At 40.2% G+C, this 17,236-nt stretch overlaps 1 protein-coding gene across 23 annotated transcripts in view; it reads right to left on the reverse strand.

The window, feature by feature from the left end:
- Elavl2 (ELAV like RNA binding protein 2) overlaps positions 1-17,236 on the reverse strand; it is a 156,675-nt gene that overhangs the window by 39,031 nt on the left and 100,408 nt on the right. The window lies entirely within an intron of this gene.

A 17,236-nucleotide genomic window follows, 5' to 3' on the forward strand; every position in this document is an offset into this window, starting at 1 on the left:
AGTTTAGAAGAGTATTTCTTTGAATAAATGCAACAAAATTTCTCTAGGTATTATTCTAATCTAAAAAAGGATTTCAGTAAAACAAAAGGTTCTACACAGAGAACAGCAACCTTGATGACAAGAAAAGGGAGAGACTTAAGGAAACAACGAAGCACAAAAAGGGCTACACTAGAATACCTTCCAAACAGCTCTTGCTTGTTGCCATTGTGGTGTGTGCACCAGCTGGCCTCTCACCCCTCATTCAGTGGCACCCTATTAGAAAACAGGGAGGTACCGTGGAGGGGAAGTGAGGCTGCTCCCAGGGATCACATGTTCAGCTGAGGCGAAGTTTCCCGTTTGAGAAGAGACAGGTGACACAATGAATAAGTGCTCAGACAACTGACACTTCCTGGGAAGTACAAATGCTTGATTAAAAAACCCTGGCTCTCTGGCAGTTTCACAGGAAAGTGGGGGACTTGTTTTGTACCCCAACTGCTATATATTGGTATTAAAGACAACCCCTCTGGTTGCTCTAGTGTGTGACTTCTTTGCTAACGAACAGATAAACACAAAAGGCCAACCATAACCTAGTAAGCGTGAGAAGTTGTGATTTATTATGCTTTGGGGACTGTGAAGAGAATTTGAGAAAACAGGAGCTAACATTCCCTCTTACCAAGATGTGTTTTTCCTGTATGCAAAAACAACCACAAACAGAGAAGGGGCTTGTGGTATAAGGCAGTAGTGCAGAGCTTACCTAAGATGTGCAAGGCCCTGGGTTAGAAGATCAGTACCTCAGAAAACAAAGAATTAAAAGGGAGAGCCAAGAATGAAGTGGGCTCTTTGGTTTCCTTAGCACTATGTTCAGGTTCTTTTTTTTTTATATACATGCACCAGGCACATGTGTGCACACTTTGATGTAGGCAAAACACTCATACACAAAAAATAAATCTACAGAAAAAGGTCATATGTCAAACTACTGTAATTTCAAGCCTTCAGCTTTTTACCAATTTACGAAGCATTTCTCACGTCTACTGTATATGTGTAGAGTGCCCTCTTAAGAGAAGTGCTGCGACTCTCCTGTCATTGAGCAGGATTCAAGTTGGGAGACCACAAAAAGAATCTGCACAAGAGACCAGCTTATGATAGAGGGAATATGGGATTTGAAGACTGGCATGTGAGCTTCAATCTCCTCTCTACTATCTACCAATGTGTGGCTTTGAAGATGTTATTCAACCTTTCAGAGCCACTGCTTCCTACCTAAAAAGATAATTCCTATACAACTATAATGCTAAAACAATGATGACCATGATCCTCATTGTGGATGGAAGTAGACCTCCCAGTCAAAAGATAACAGAAGGAAGTAGAGCACACATACTATATACTAATGACTTTAAGCATATTCACTTAGGGTTATATCAGGAAGGTATTAAAATAGGATGGAAAAGAAGCAGACAAGCATATTGCATAGTTTTGTCACTCTACTACTCTATGATAAAATTAAATAGTAACTGCCATCAGAAGAAGAATGCAGCTCTCTTTTCTACAGGCAGTTTTTCTACCAACAACTTCTAATCATCTTATTGATTCAACCTCAGCTGCATGGCAGAATCAGCTCAGAGATCTTGGGGAGCCTGAACCCCACACTCCAAAATCCTGACTTGATCAGTTTGTTTTGAAGCACTGAAAACAGCTTTCCTAAAGTTTAGGGATTTTAAGGTACAGCCAGGCTGAGGACCACGTAATTTGCTTTTTATTTTTTAAGCTATTTATCTGTACGTGTGCACAACTTCAAGGATTCCAGTCTTCTCCTTCCACTGTATGTGTGTTCCAGGGATTGAACTCAGGTCACTGGGTTTGGCAGCAGCCATTTCACTTGCTGAGTCATCTTACTGACCAAAGAAAACAAGTGTTAAAGTGAGTCCTGAGGTACACAGAACATCTGGAAGCTATGAGGAGGGCCTTAGCATGTGAAATGTCTCCAAATAGAAGACACCATTTTACAGATGTATCTTAAAGAGATTTTATGATGGTGGTCTTCTATGCTGTCACATTACCCACTATTTCAAGAAGCAATTCACTGGCCTCCTGACATGGGTCTTGGGCAGCCATGTTTCTAGGCTCAAAGCTATACATGAAGAAGATTGGTCACTTGCTCTGGCTAACCTGTTCCTAGGCTGCCTCAAGTCCTGACTCCTAGCGTGCTATAGGCAATGGAAGGTTTGCAAAATGAAACCAGGAGAACATAAATGGTGCCAGTTATATTACCAAAGATATAAAGGTCTCGATCAGAGAGCACATTCTTTGAATCTGACCTGACACCCAATGAAATCTGGCCAGCTACAATGATGAACAAAATTCTCACTATTATTGACTAGACTTAAACACACATTCACCTCCAAATAATCTCTTCTCTTTGTAAAGAAGATTCTGATCTAGCACTATTGAAAGGAGTGCCATCTGCCAAGTAAAATGTGTTCAAGGTAAATGACGTTTCCTATTAATAATAAAACATGTAAGGGTTATCTGTGACTAAAAGGTACATTCTTAAGTCCACAGTTAGCACAGCAAACAAAATGTTAGGGTGCTAATACAAGAGACAATTCTTATCTGAGATGCTTCTCTTTTCAGCAGATAGTGATTAACACAGAAACCCATGACTGGTAAAGGTGTAGAGGACAAGGGACTACAGAATTCTCTGTCCTAAATGGGATATCTATAACATATCGTTCCCTCTTCCAAGGCTCAGAGATCATTATGGAAGAGAGGGAGCAAAGACTATAAGAGCCAGAGGCAGTGGGTAACTACAAGGAAACTGTTTTCCAAACACAGAGAGGCAGTTGCACATATGAAATTACAGTGCTTGTTAAAGTGCACAAGGCCTGTGCAAGTTCAAGTTAGACAAAATCCCAGCATGAAGAGGGGTGGTGGTAGCTGAAAAGCCACTGACAAATGATAGCTGCTAGAAGACAGGGAGCCAATTTTCTTCAAGAGTGTTGCCTTGCATGTCTCCCAAGCTCCAGGGGAAGGCCACACATCCAAGGACATGTGGGCAGCACAAACTGGACTTGATGAGCTTTAAAAAAAAAAAAGACACAGGGGTGGGTGGGTAGAGAAGTGAGAGGTGTATTTATGGGGAGTCTGGAGAGCAGAGTGAATATGATCAATACATAGTGTATGAAATTAAGAGTGATAGGAACTTTACAGATTTTCAGTATGGAGTGCATTCATTATCCAGGTGAGCAAATACTTATTGAGCCTAAGGTAAATAAAGGCATCACAGATATAGACAGTGACTCCCCACTCCTTTCAGCTATGTGATAATTTAACACTCAGGTATAGACTCACAGTTTTCACACAAAGGTAAGACTGGCATCCAAAGCTTGGCAATCAGCTTCTACAGCTTAAGAAGCAAGGGGTAAAGCAGTAAGGCTGGGCACGGCGTGTGATTCTTCCACTGAGCAACATAGGCTGTCTTCAGCATGTCTAAAGTAGAGCATCACCAGACATCTTCGGACGACTTGATACATATGTGTATTATTAATAATGGATCGGTTGCCTACTGTCTCATTTCTGTCGATTCTAGCAAATAACAATTTATTCTTTATGTCTATGCCTATGCTGTTTTTCAATTATCTTATTTATATTTCTGGTTACAAGTTCATATTTAAAAAAAAAAAAAAAAGCAATAGCAAACCAAACAGCAAGGAAAGAAAAGCTACTGAAAACCAGGACTTAGTCTTCCCATTCCTGACCCCTACTCCCCAGTTACCCTCCCCCCCAAGCAGGAGCTACAACGAATGGGTTGGAAGCCGAGCACCTTTGCCCGTATCATCCAACTGTCCCAAGGGACTCTGAAATTAGAGTGTGCACATGTTTATACCCAAACCCAGTATCACTTTTTGAAAACTTGCAGAGGTGCACATTTAAGTTCCAAGTATGATGAATTATAGAAGCCAACATAATTTTAAAAACAGTTTCTAAGAAAACAGAACTAACACCACTCATCCCCAGCTATCTTCTCATGCTTCCCTGTCCATCGTCTCTCAAGGGTTTAGGAACCACTAATCCATGTCTTGGACCTAAGAGTGTGGCAAGGACTCTAGAAATTCACTATGGAAACAACTTGGATAGATTGTTTCACAGCCTCTCTCTGGACAAATACTACACTCCAGATGTCTTTTTAGTTGCAATCTTTTTAATTGAGCATACACACCACAGAAAAGAATCCCTTCCTATTTAAAAAAAAAAAGTCTCTAAAATGCAACTGGTACAAGAGCAAGCTGCTAGAAACATGGTCAATGACCTGGAGCATGGAGCTGAACACTCCAGCAGGCCCTGGCAGGAACAGAGGACCACACCAAACAGGGTAGGGGTCAGAGGAAAAAGAGCTAAACAGGAAGAGAATCTGCTTAGTGTTAAAGTGGTACTGTGGGAGACACAGTAAATGCCAATTTATCCCATACTGTGTGTAATTCAATGTATCAGCCACTCCCTAGTCACCTACATTGCTTTTAACAGCATACTTTAATTAAAAACTTAATTGCATATTTTAATTAAAAATACACAATCTTCTGGACCCATTTCATTCAAAGGTCACTTCATTTACTTTTTTTTTTCTATTTAAAATTACTACCAGTGTTCAAAATATCAAATTACCCCCTTAGGTCTAAAACTAAAGGCAATGGACTACCATAATTCTTGATTAAAAACCTGGCACATTAATTTTATCCAACCAATATTAAATGAGACCTTTTTCAACAAGAATTTGTGGAGAAGGGTTATACTTAAGTATTTCTTACCTAAACTAAGTATCCATTCATTCACTATCAAAACCTACATTTTGCTAGGCCCTGGAGGATGCCAAGATAAGGTACAGCTCCTCCTCACATGCCTCCATTCTGAGAGGAGACAAATGAACAAGAATACAATACTAAGAAGAAACATCAAATGGAATGAGAGTAGGAAACAGAGCGAGGGGTGGCACTGGTGTTTAAATACGGCACGGTGGGTCTCATCCTGATGGTAATGTCCTAAACAAGACCAGTAGGAAGTGGGTTCTGGACCAGAGACCAAAATGTGTGAGATGACTTCTATCAACATGCTGCTCACTTGCACGGGTAAATTCACCTCTCTTCCTCAGTCGGGCATCCTTTGTTATTAATTTTCTGACTTGGTTTATTGCTTCTCCACTCTTCCTTATTAATCACCATCTTTCCTAGACTATGGAATCCAAGACAGGAGCCATCCTCCACTACGTTTATATAGGTGGAACTCCTAAAAATCAAATCATACCATGCCCTGTTTTCCTGGCTTCCTGCTGACTTCCAGCAGAGCTCTGCTTTTGCTGGTCCTACAGCACGCAGGTGCCAGTGCTGGAGCATACGTCCAGAACTGGATTACTCACACAAACCTTCAAGACTGTGACAGTATTTCTTGCTACCACATGCCTGGATCCTAATACATAGTGTCCATCACTCCCCTCCCTAGCAGTTCTACAGCAAGCCCCATATTATTTTACCGTGTGTGTGTGTGTGTGTGTGTGTGTGTGTGTACACTAGTCAATTTGGATGCACACTGGGCTAATTTGAATATAGGCAGATTGTTCCACTCTGGGACTGAGCAAAGCAGAGCAAGTTGATCTCAGTTCCTGACAAAGCCCCACCACATACTATTTAGTAAATAAATGTTCAGTGATCAAATGAGTGAACCAACCACAAACAGATAAATTAACTAAGTGCAGTATCTGTGTTCCAGGAGCTTATGTCTTAGGGTCGAGTTGCCCTTACTAACATACTCCCCTGCCCCTGTCTTGCACCAGATGGATTACAGAATATGGAGATGAGATGCTCAAATGTTACAATATTCTGTCTTCATAAGGGAATCATACGAGCTATTTTTTAAAATAGTTCATGTAAAATTCTCACATGAAAATTTTCTATAAATACCATTAAAATGAAATCTCAATTTAAAAAATAATGTTATATAGAGTAATTTGATAGATTTACATAAATCTGTTTCACAAATCTGTAAGTATGAATTATGGGATGTCAGCATATAATTTTGTTGAAAGTGCTTTTTCACTAATATAATTAAGTCTGCCGAGACTATTCATGAACAAGTCAAATAAAATGCAGAGTGAATTCTGTAAAAACCTGGTAGGTGAATCAACAATAAAAGGTGACTACACTGATTGATATGTATCTATTATTTCATTTAGAGCAGTAGTAATGTTTTATGAAATAACAGAATGAAAGCAGCATGGATCTTTTTTAAATTCTAGAGTTATCAGAAACAGGCTGCTGATGGTCCTCTGTCAAGCAAGACTCTTACAACCTTAAGTCTGACAATAAAACATTTGGGGCGAAAAAAGAAAAAGAAGAAACATTTGTGATCTCCAAACAGTGCCTGTGTAAAACTCAATACCTTAACTAGAAAGACTGGGAAAGCAAAACATAAGATCTGAAAAATTTGATCTCTAAAGGGGGGGTTTTCTTTTTAATGAAGACCTAGTTTTCTCGTTCTGCTACCCTTCTCCCAGTACACAAAGTTGTAAATGTGTTGTCTTTCCTCAGATGGACTTTCTGTTCCTGGGCACCCATCATGTGTGTCTGTTCAGACAGGCTGTGCACTACAACTCTGGCACCAGAATGGCACAATCCAGACTTTACCAGCTTTCTTAATATTTTACTGCATGGTGCCACACAGAAGGGGAAAGGGGAGAGAGAACCTTGAGAGCAGAAGGATGCAATCCTTCCTGGTCACATTTCTCTCCCAATGTCCAGTCCCTTCTTAGCTTGAATCTCCTCCAGATGCAGTTAGTCATTCCATTTGAACAACCCACTAGCTTGGGTCACACCAAACAGTTCCTCCTTGCTGCCCTCTAATGAGTAAGATCAAATGGAGAGGAGAGGCTGGCAGGATCCTGTTACTACAGTGCAAGCTAGCTATCAACATGAGGATGATTTTGACCAGCTTCCCAAAGGACATTACCATGGGTTAGCACCAGGATAGAAAACTCAACCTAGATGCTCACACAATACAGAAAACAGATGGGTCGCTCCAAAATTCATATTCTCCCCAAATGCTAATAAAGCTGGTCTGCAACTCAAAGGACCTAATACTTTAAATGGCTTTGGAACTTCAGATATATGGAGATAATAAGAAAAGAGTTAAATTACAACTTTTCTGCTGAAATCAAAGTTGTAAGGAGTGATTATTTGGTAAATATTACCTAAACAGTCTAAGTCTATGGGGAGCATCTAATGTCCTCTGCACCAGGGCATTTTCTCTGTGAGTTAATTTTAATGGCCATATCTGTCCTGATTATACAACTAGTAAAGCTCTATTTCCTACAGTTCCAGTACCAGTAATTATGAATTTGCTGGCAATGCAGTGTGACCTTGCTTAAGTTGGCGAAAGTGTGGGTTCTTAATACATCACCCTTGCAGACAGCATTAAGAACTCCCACACAATTCAATCTTAGGTTATCAAGAACAGAGAGAGCATATTAAATCCTCTAAATTTTCAAGTGCTGCACCAGGTACTAAGACTGTCTTGCATCCAATACAAGAAACATTGGGGCAATTTGGCATAATCTGAAGAAAGAAAATAAATGGATTCCTCCTACTCCTTATCTTCAGAAGAAACTCATGGAGCAGGTTCTCCAGTGTGGAAGAGAGTAAAATGATAGAGCACCTGGACAATAAGGGCAAAAGCCAGCACTTGTCTCTTACTAGTTTAGGTAGCTGCTCAGAAGGAGCCATCAGCAGCAAACCTACCTTCAAATGATGTGAGTAAAAGTCAAATGCTGGCAAGCAGCCAAAAATTCAGCCCCTATAGTTCAAAGTTAGGACATTAACAACTCTGAACCAGTGTCAGATCTACTCCTAGCTAAAGGTCTGGGTCTCCTGCAATTGTCCCTCCATTAGAATTAACATATGTGGACCTCCATTCACGCAGACACTTAAACGATCTCTACTTTGCCTTGTGCCTGCTTAAAAGCAATGGGGTTGTTCAAGTAAATATCATTTGCGATGAGGGCAGAGGAACCATATTCCTCAAAATGGTATTGTGGTAAAGTAGGAAAGCAGTTGACAACTGTGGTAGTAAAAAGGGCATCTGCTGTTGCCTGCACTACCAGCTGGTGTCAATCTTCACACGGGTGCGTGCACACACTCACACAAAGAAACTACAGAGCAGTCCACTGAGAAGCAAAGCAGCTTTCTTAATGTGGCTTCTACTCTCTGCAAGCCAGCATTTTCATTTAGTTATTACATACAAAAAAAAAAAAAATTAGAGCCCCAAAGCACTATATAGTTGAGCAGCCCTTTTGACACTGTGCCAGCCTTGCAATTTACTAGGAAGCCTGTTTTCTCCAAAGTGTCAAAGAGAAATATTTCATTATACAAACTATGGAAGAAACGTTAGATTATGTGGGTCTATAGGATAAAAGTTTCTTTTGGAGATAAATTTTCTTCTTGAAAACATACTATTTAAGAATATCTTCTACTTATTCCAAACACCCTAAGTTTTCTACTGTGGAAAGGTCAGTAAGTTTGAAGGGCAAAGTCCACTCCCAATAGTCCTACCTACCTAAAAGCAAAGGCAACCATACTGCCTAACACTGCTAGAGAGGAACTAATGGGCCTTACATTGCATAGATTCATCATATTTAATTCTATGAATACACATTTCTAGACATTTTACAGAGAGAAATGTGGAGGTTCAGAGGTGGTAATTAACTTTCTCAGAAGTAGCTAGTAAATGAGTCTGATTTCAGAGCCAGGGCTAGTCTTCCCAAATCCAGATTCTCCAAGTCCACTGCCATCAGCGGAACTTGGAGTCACTGGAAGCAGGGTCCGAACATCACAACGTTCTAACCAGAAAACTTATCTCCAATACACCTGCATTTGATTTTTGGTCCTTTGTTATATAATCATCTGACTGAAACTTCACAGTTCTTTCTTGATCCATCCAAAAGACCACATATAAAAGGGAGGGAGGGAAGCCCTGAAAGAAAAGGAACAGCATCCTACAGGTGCAGAAACCACTTATACCCTCAAAACAAATCCATCATTATAAAGCAGATAGATGAGAGGTATCTGCATTATCACAAGATACCTCTTAAATGAAGCTTGATTTACATACTCCTCTTCCAGAAGCTCAGAAAGCAATTCTTATGACTAAAGCCAAACATGCTTGTTACTGCCAAAACTGTCTCCCACACAAGACACATCTCTCCTCAGCAGACTGCTTAAAATGCTTTCATACTCAGAGTATGGTTTCCTAGCTGTAGGGAAGAAGGAGGGATCGATACTGCATGGTCTATAACCCCTAACATGCTTCAAAATGTAAGGCCCCATCACAGGTGGAAGAGAAGCAGGTACCAGAAATGAATAAGCATGATGGATCACGGGAGTTTCTTGCTTAACCAATAATTAACCTGGAAAGTTGAAGTCTAGTGTTTTAGGACAGATGCAATTCAGGGTTTTCATGCCAAAAAAATAAGGGGGAGGGGAATATACAGAGGAAGACGAGGAATTTATAGAGTTTAAAAGATCTAATCAGGACAAAAGTACACCACAAAGTCTTCAGAGGCAAAAGAACTGCCTCTCCCTGAGAACAGGGCCTGACCTAGGGGAGCTTTAACTCCACAACACAGGACTGACCAGTCACTGAGGCACACTGAGGAAGGACATCTGAGAAGTCTATCTACAGCAGTCATGGGGGAAACACTGATCTAAGATTCACAATCACTAAATTCTCACTCTTCTTCCACAGACTTCATGAGCTTCCCAGGCCTACATGAGACCTTCTCACTCATCTGGATGAACCACCAACCTCCTTTCACCCAGCATTCAACTTCTGGACCCAGAATCCTGTCCTGCAGCAACTCCCTCAAACCAAGGCCAGGCCAGGAATCCCAGTCTTTCCCAGGAGGAAACATCTTACATTTGAAAGAGAACAAGGAATCTGCTGACCTATGAGTGCATGGAGATTAACACTATCAAAGCTGTGCATCTCTCTCATGATGACCACCTCTCCAAAAGACAAAGATGGCTGCCCTGGGCAGATTTAAGTCTCCTTTATAGAGGTGTAAAAGTACATGAATGTGACTGCTAAGATGCTATTCTGAGTGGACAGAAAGTGGGAAGAAATTTACCACAAGACAATCGATTTTGATATTGCATACAGGAATCAGAAGATTATATTTAACCCAAGCCAGAGTTCATCACAGCTAACAAGGTTAATACCAAGTTAAGAAAGGTTAGAGAGGGAAAGAGGCAGGGTCACAGCAGAAGGAATAATGGGTAATATCATACAACCAAAAAGAAAAAAAATCTATAAAGTAAAAACCTCATTTCACATTAAAGTGACCTCTACAAAGTGGCATGTACCAAGCTCTACCTGGGGATAAGTGCCCACTTTAGTTTCTTTTATTTCAAAAAAGAGCAGAATTCTATTAGTGATATTTTTAGCAAAGATAGAGAACTAAGTTTCCCAAGGACTGTCATTGTCCTCACTCAACACAAAGATCTAGGCATAAATAACAAGATTTTCCTTCTTGTATGGAACATTTTGCTTAGTTTATATTTGATGAACAAAGACAGTTAACATTTTCAAGTGTTTTAAAAAACCTATTTTTCCTCCCTTAAATGTAAAATAGTCACACAAAAAGCACTGAATTTTATATCCCCGAGGAGGAGAAATGCCCCAACAGAAGGAAGCATTGTGCTTCATCAGTTAGGGAATAAATACTGAGTACAAGGAAACCCACTTAAACACTGCAGACACAACCTTTAGGACCTCAAGGAAGCAGTTTCTGAAGCAACAGAGGGGACAACCCCAGTGGGTCACAACTCATGGGGAAGGTGGCAGTCCTCACAATAGTGGGAAAGGCTGGGGCTCCCATGGGAAGCGTGGCTACAAGTACAGGCAACAAAGCCCCTTGACGGAAATAGATACACATTCTGTTTTTGCTAAGGGGCAGCTTCAGTTAGATCAAACCACTCAGACCCCAGTGCCTTATGCCCATCAATTAACAGATAGCTTCTAAAGAGAAATACAAGATGGTGCAGTTCCTGTGATAACTGTCCCATTCACATCACCTATGAGCATTTTCCCCCAAATCACCTCATTTAAAAGTTGGGAGGAGGCATTGTAAGCCTCAAAAGATTTAAAATTCACAGATACTGTAATAAAGGAACTAACACTCAGAAAAACACAGCTCATTAGGTCACAGAGCAGTGTAGCTCTGTCTGCAGCAGCATCAAAGTAAATCACCCTCACTGAACTGGAAAAGCAGAAATCTTGTCTTTTTGTCACATGGTGACAGTGAAATATTTAATCTCATGCCCAGAAATGTGTACTCAACCACTACTGGTAATTCCAGTCACATCTTCCCAATGAAACAAGAAAATTCTGAACAAAGGAGTAATCTTTCTTACTACCATGCTATCATTTCAAGTACACCCATGAATCTACAAAAGGGTATAAATTAAAAGAGGCTTATTCATGATCACCTACATTTTAAGCCATGTTAGAATGTGAGATATAGTACTTCTGTTCACCTGACACTAGAGAAGACCTATAGCTATGTTTTCATGAAATCAGATGAAATAATATTCAGACCATCTGATATAAGACATAATTTCTGTGCCAGCTATTTGGACCACAACACATGGCAACTCTGCAAAAATATCTCAAGACTACAACAAAGACAGGTGGTTTTTCTAGGGCTAGGAGCTTAAGGCTATCTGCTAAATAGCCTTATGAACTTAACCTAGAACGCTCAACACATCTCACCTATAGACAAAAGCTAAACCAAGAGGGTTCTTGAATGCTTGTGCCCATAATGTTCCCATCTACCTTACCCTCATCAAATTACTTTCTAAAAATACATTTAGCCCTATGTGCTAGAGTGAAGTTTGTTAAAGAACTTTCCACAGGTAGAGTGACTACTAAACATCAGATGTTCAATTACAAGTAAACTCAAAGAAACAAAGTTTTCAGTAAATGTTAACCTTTCAGCTCTTCCCTAACTCAACAGCCTTTGGTGTCAATCAACTTTCTGGTTTTGTTGCTGACAAGTCTTTGCTTACCACCTATGAAGTAGCAGGAAAGACTGTAAAATGATCTCTTTTATTTAGGGGTGACAGAATTATTTTGTGATGCTGCCAGATCTCTTATTAGTTGAGCACTATTCTCAAATACAATATAAACTGTGAAGTACTTATTCTAGGTACTTAGCTGATAACATTATTAAGGCATTTCATTTACCTTCTAGACTACTAAGTTTTTCTCAAGCAAGATACTTTCTAGCAAATAAAAATATGCATATATACTGACAAGGATCTGAACACAGAAACCCATTTAAATCTTATTAGGGTTCTTTATCTACACCCACACCCAAATTACATCCAAAGAAACACAAGGAAGGAGAACTTGTACTATGCTGAGAAGCTGTCTGACACATTTACAGTTATGACTTATTCATGTATTAAAATTTTCAGATACCATTCAAATTAGCTGAGATTAAAATAAAGATTCGTTTCAATAGCCATCAATGTTTTGTCTATTATTTATTTTGAGACAGTGTCTCACTATGTAGTCAAGGCTGGCCTTGAATTCAAAATCATCTCTCTGCTTCTTATGCTGAGATCACAGATGGGAGCTACCATGCCCAGCAATAGCATTTTTGTAAGGGAGATACTTTAACTATACAGAATATGACAAATTAAACCTATATTCAATTTAACTATTCTATGATGCTTAACAACTTGGATGTTATTTCTTCCACTCATCTTAACATGGATATTAACCCAGAATTTCTTCTCTTTCTTAGATATTCTTCAGAATTTTGGATGAACAGAAACGAAAGAACTAGAGGTAATCTCAGCCATCAAAATTTATCTGATTGCCCTAAGTTCAGTGTGAAATCTCAGCACCAGAACACAATCAATTTTCAGTCTTGATGGCTACCCCCAAACTCTTGACTTCCTCATCCCTATCAAAACTAACTTGTTCTGGCACTGTTACCAGAGAGAAGAAAGGGGAGGGGGCTGAAGAGGCCAGCTCAGCTGTTAACAAGAGTGCATTGTTCCTGAAGACAACCCAGGTCAGACAATCATGCTGTCTATGACTAAAGCTCCAGAGGATCCAGAATCCTCACTTGGCTTCCAAAGGCACTGTACTCAAAGCACTTGTCTACCCTCAGACGTGTGTGTGTGTGTGTGTGTGTGTGTGTGTGTGTGTGTGTGTGTTACACACACATATCATTTCAGAATTAAGTCCTTTTAAGAAGAACAAGATTAAACTGGGTGTGGAAGAACACATGTGCAATTCCAATACTGAGGATGGAACAAAAGAAGGAAGAGGATCCAAAGTTTACAGTCATTCTTGGCTGCAGTGTGAGTTCAAGGCCAGCCTCCAACAATGAAAACACAGAGGGGTAGGGGGTGTGGGCAACAAGTTTAAAAAAAAAAATAAATCAAACAACTAAGAACCCTACTCATTAAGTGACTAGGAGCTAAGACAGGCCCAGCATACCCCTGAGATACAGAATTACTCTGTATAACAGCCCTGGCTGTCCTGGAACTTGCTCTGTAGACCAGACTAGCCTTAAACTCATCAGAGATCCACTTCTCGGCCTCTTGAGTACACAAATTAAAGGTGTGTGGGAACTTTGTTTTTTAAACAAAGACTCTATCACATAATTAAGGCTTTCTACCAGATTCTTTGGTGTCCTCTTGCTCAGGCTTCCTGTGCCCCAACCCCCACTGTCTTTTCAGGTAAAGCCACCAGAACAGATATCTGATTCCTTTCAGCTTCTACAAATTACAAGTTAACAGCATAATATTGACTAATTTATTTTTAAACAATTATACTTAGGATTCTGCAATAGGGACTTACAAGGAATAAAGACTGCAAATAAAGTAAGACAAATCTTTTCCAGGAGAACTCAAGTCTGACTAAAAGAAGAGGACAATTGGGTGAACTGAGTTGAAGAAGACAATTACATCACCTGCAGAGAAATAAAACCACACCAGTGTCAGGAAGACAAGAATTTCAGGTTCCTCTCGCTTGTAGGTTCTAGATTTACACAGACACATAAACTTATATATGTGTATATGTTATGAACACAAACTCATCTAGGGGAACAAGGAACTAATGTGAGAAGGGAGTTGGGGGAAATGGGAGAGGTGAATATGGGTGGAATATGCCCAACTACACTATAAATAGTCATATAATTGTCTGTAAATGTCCCTATGAAACTCAGTGGCATGTACAATGAATAGGCCAATTGAAACTTTTTAAATGGATAACAATGACACATATCACTGAACCCAAAAGACACAGAAATGTAATACCTCTGAGTGTACACATGTCCCTATGTCCTGACCACAGAAAGGTTTTTATTAAATGAGGGGTAAACAGGCAAAAGGAATAAATGAAGGAATTGTGTTTTACTATCAGATAGGTAAACAGCTGCCATAAGCAACAGCAATTGTAAAACTTTGCTAAGCAAAAAAAAAAAAAAAAAAAAAAAAGTCCACCCCCTAAGTGAGCTGCAGATCTGCAGACACAAGAGCTGCTGGTCTACCCTGTCATTCCTCTGGTGATTTTCGCTCGTATTCAAGGACAAAAGGCATGATGAGGGTACAACCACACAGGGATGGGGGCATTCCATGAGGTAACCTGGGGGGAAGTGCTCTTCATTGTACCTCTTCTGCTCTGGCATTATTTTATCAGAATTTGGTTTCTTACCACACTGGCAAAAGGAAGCCAAGAGGAGGTGACTGAACACTTCATACTTGAGGAGTTCACGGGAGGGGAACACACTGAGTTAATATATCAAATACACAGGCCACGCAGTTAGAAATGTTACTCTCAAGGCAAGATGAAGTAAATAACCTTCTTTTAGCGTGAATTCAAAAGTAAACTCTGACAGAAAGAACTAAACACATGCATTACCCATTACACTACAGTGTAAATCAGGAGAAAAACAAATTGACTCCGGCTAATTAGCAAAAAGGAATTTACTGGAATAGACATAGGAGTGTTTAGAAGGAAGAGGAAGCAGTTATAAACCAGCTTCCAGTTAATGAGCAGTAAAGCCATCGTGTCAAGCCAGACAGATAGTGTCTCTCTCCACCACAATCCCCTCCTTCCACTGACTCTTCAAAGTCCAGCCAGGCCTGGGGGCTCTTGAGTGTAATCCCAGCATTCACTAGGCTTGGAGAGAATTGCTCAAGATTGAGCCTCAGGCCTGCTACAGAGTGAGATAATGTCTTTAAAAACAACTAAGTAAAAGGAGCTAGGTCCTGGGGCAAACTGCCTAAGTGACTCAGTCCTTTACTTGTCTAGCTTTCTGTAGCAGATTCAGGGGGGAAATACCCATTTTCTAGCCTCACACCCACTATACACAGAAAGAGCATTCACATACAGCATGGTCCTAATTAAAGAATGAGACAACTTTCTTTTGAACCCACAAAGGTCCTTATAAATCTTTCCACCTAAACCAAAAAGAATGCAACTATTAGGTGGTATAATCAACAAGTCATTAGCAAATAAGTCATAGCAAACTAGACTGTTGCTATGCTGCGTGGCTTAGGACAGCACACAGAATGCTCTGTATGCCCCTCCTTATATGACCATGGTCTGCTCTCTACCATACCCTAACCATGATCTTTCTTCTCTCTGGAATACATGGTCACATAACCCCATGAATGAGGAAGGCAACAGCACAGATGTTCCCAACCACAGCCAAACCTGCCCCATAGGCTAAAGAACGAAAGCTTACTGGAGTCAACAGCACCACTAATTAAGACAGATGATAGCCTCAGCAACAGGATGTCTTCCTCCTTGCTCAAGGTTAACATCTGCAAGGCCCTGGTTTCAATGCCCAACATGGGGGGAAATTAAAAACAAACAAACAAAAAAAAACCTTTCACCATGAAAAGCATTACTTTTTTATTATTCTTTTAAATTCATACATTGTGGGGAGTGGGTCTATTAAACTCCAACACATGTAATTGCTTGGAACTGTCAATAGCCAACTTCTGAATACAAGAGCAGTCACTGAGAGTGGAATGATATTCCGGCAGGAGCAGGTATACATTCGGCTGATGCCCAGTGGGAAGGCAGGAGGCATACAAGGTACAGACCCAAGATATAAGAGGAAGACTGCTCTACTTGGTGGTACACTTCAACATGATGCAAAAGACAGAAAACAGCCACTCATCACTTTTTCCTAAGGTCACATATATCAGCATCTGAAGAAGACACTAACTACAGGAACTGTCCCTGCTGTCTGGGGATTAGGGGAACAGCTCCACGCTGAGGGTTTGAAAGAGATTTCTTGAAGAGTTGATGGAAAAGGATTTGGAAAAGAGGGTAGCAAATGGGAACACCAAGTTACAGAATGAAATTCTCACTCTTGTCTGTCCCTTCCTACTGGGGAGTCTACAATACCTCACCTTGGCCTGCAACAACTTCAGAAGGGAGGACTCTCTGGACAACAGCCATCTGGCTCACGGCCAGCAAAGAACACAAGGTACCCTTCACCTGACGACCAGGTCCAGACATACAGGGTTCCTCACTCAGAGGACTAAAACCTCAACTGCATAAGGAAGCTAATCACAGATGACTCTGAATCTATTATTTTAAGGATTTATTTATTGGTATTTTGTGTGTATAGGTATTATGTCTGTGTATTACATGCCTGCCTAGTAGCCTTGGAGGCCAGAAGAGGGTGTAAGTTGCTCTGAAACTAGAGTAATTGACAGTTGGGCTGCCCCCATGTGGGTATCAGGAATCTAACCTGGGTCCTCTGGAAGAGCAGCTAGTGCTCTTAATTGTTGAGCCCAGCCTTCTAGCCCCTTTGTATAGACTTTTACCACCAGGTCTAGATTAGGATGCTCTAAAATGTGAAAGTAGGATTACTGAATGTTACCTTGTTTTTCTGTCAAAGCTTTTGGCTTCTCGTACTTAAAAAAAAAAGAAAAAGAAAAAGAAAAAGAAAAAGAAAAGAAAGAAATGAATATATATTGAAAAGTTACAAGTCAGTATTGTCAATTATTAATTTTCATCTTCTCTAACACTTATGAACTTACCCCTCAAAAATAAGAGCCTAGAAACACTAGTAATTTATAGGTTTAAAACAAACCTGGCCTAAAACCTTGAGATATTAACACGCTGAATCCCAATTCATCATGTTTGAAAAGGTGAGTACTACGTGAAACAACAGAGCAAAAGC

The sequence above is a fragment of the Onychomys torridus genome, chromosome 2 (genome assembly GCF_903995425.1).
Source record: "Onychomys torridus chromosome 2, mOncTor1.1, whole genome shotgun sequence".
NCBI classification, from domain to species: domain Eukaryota; kingdom Metazoa; phylum Chordata; class Mammalia; order Rodentia; family Cricetidae; genus Onychomys; species Onychomys torridus.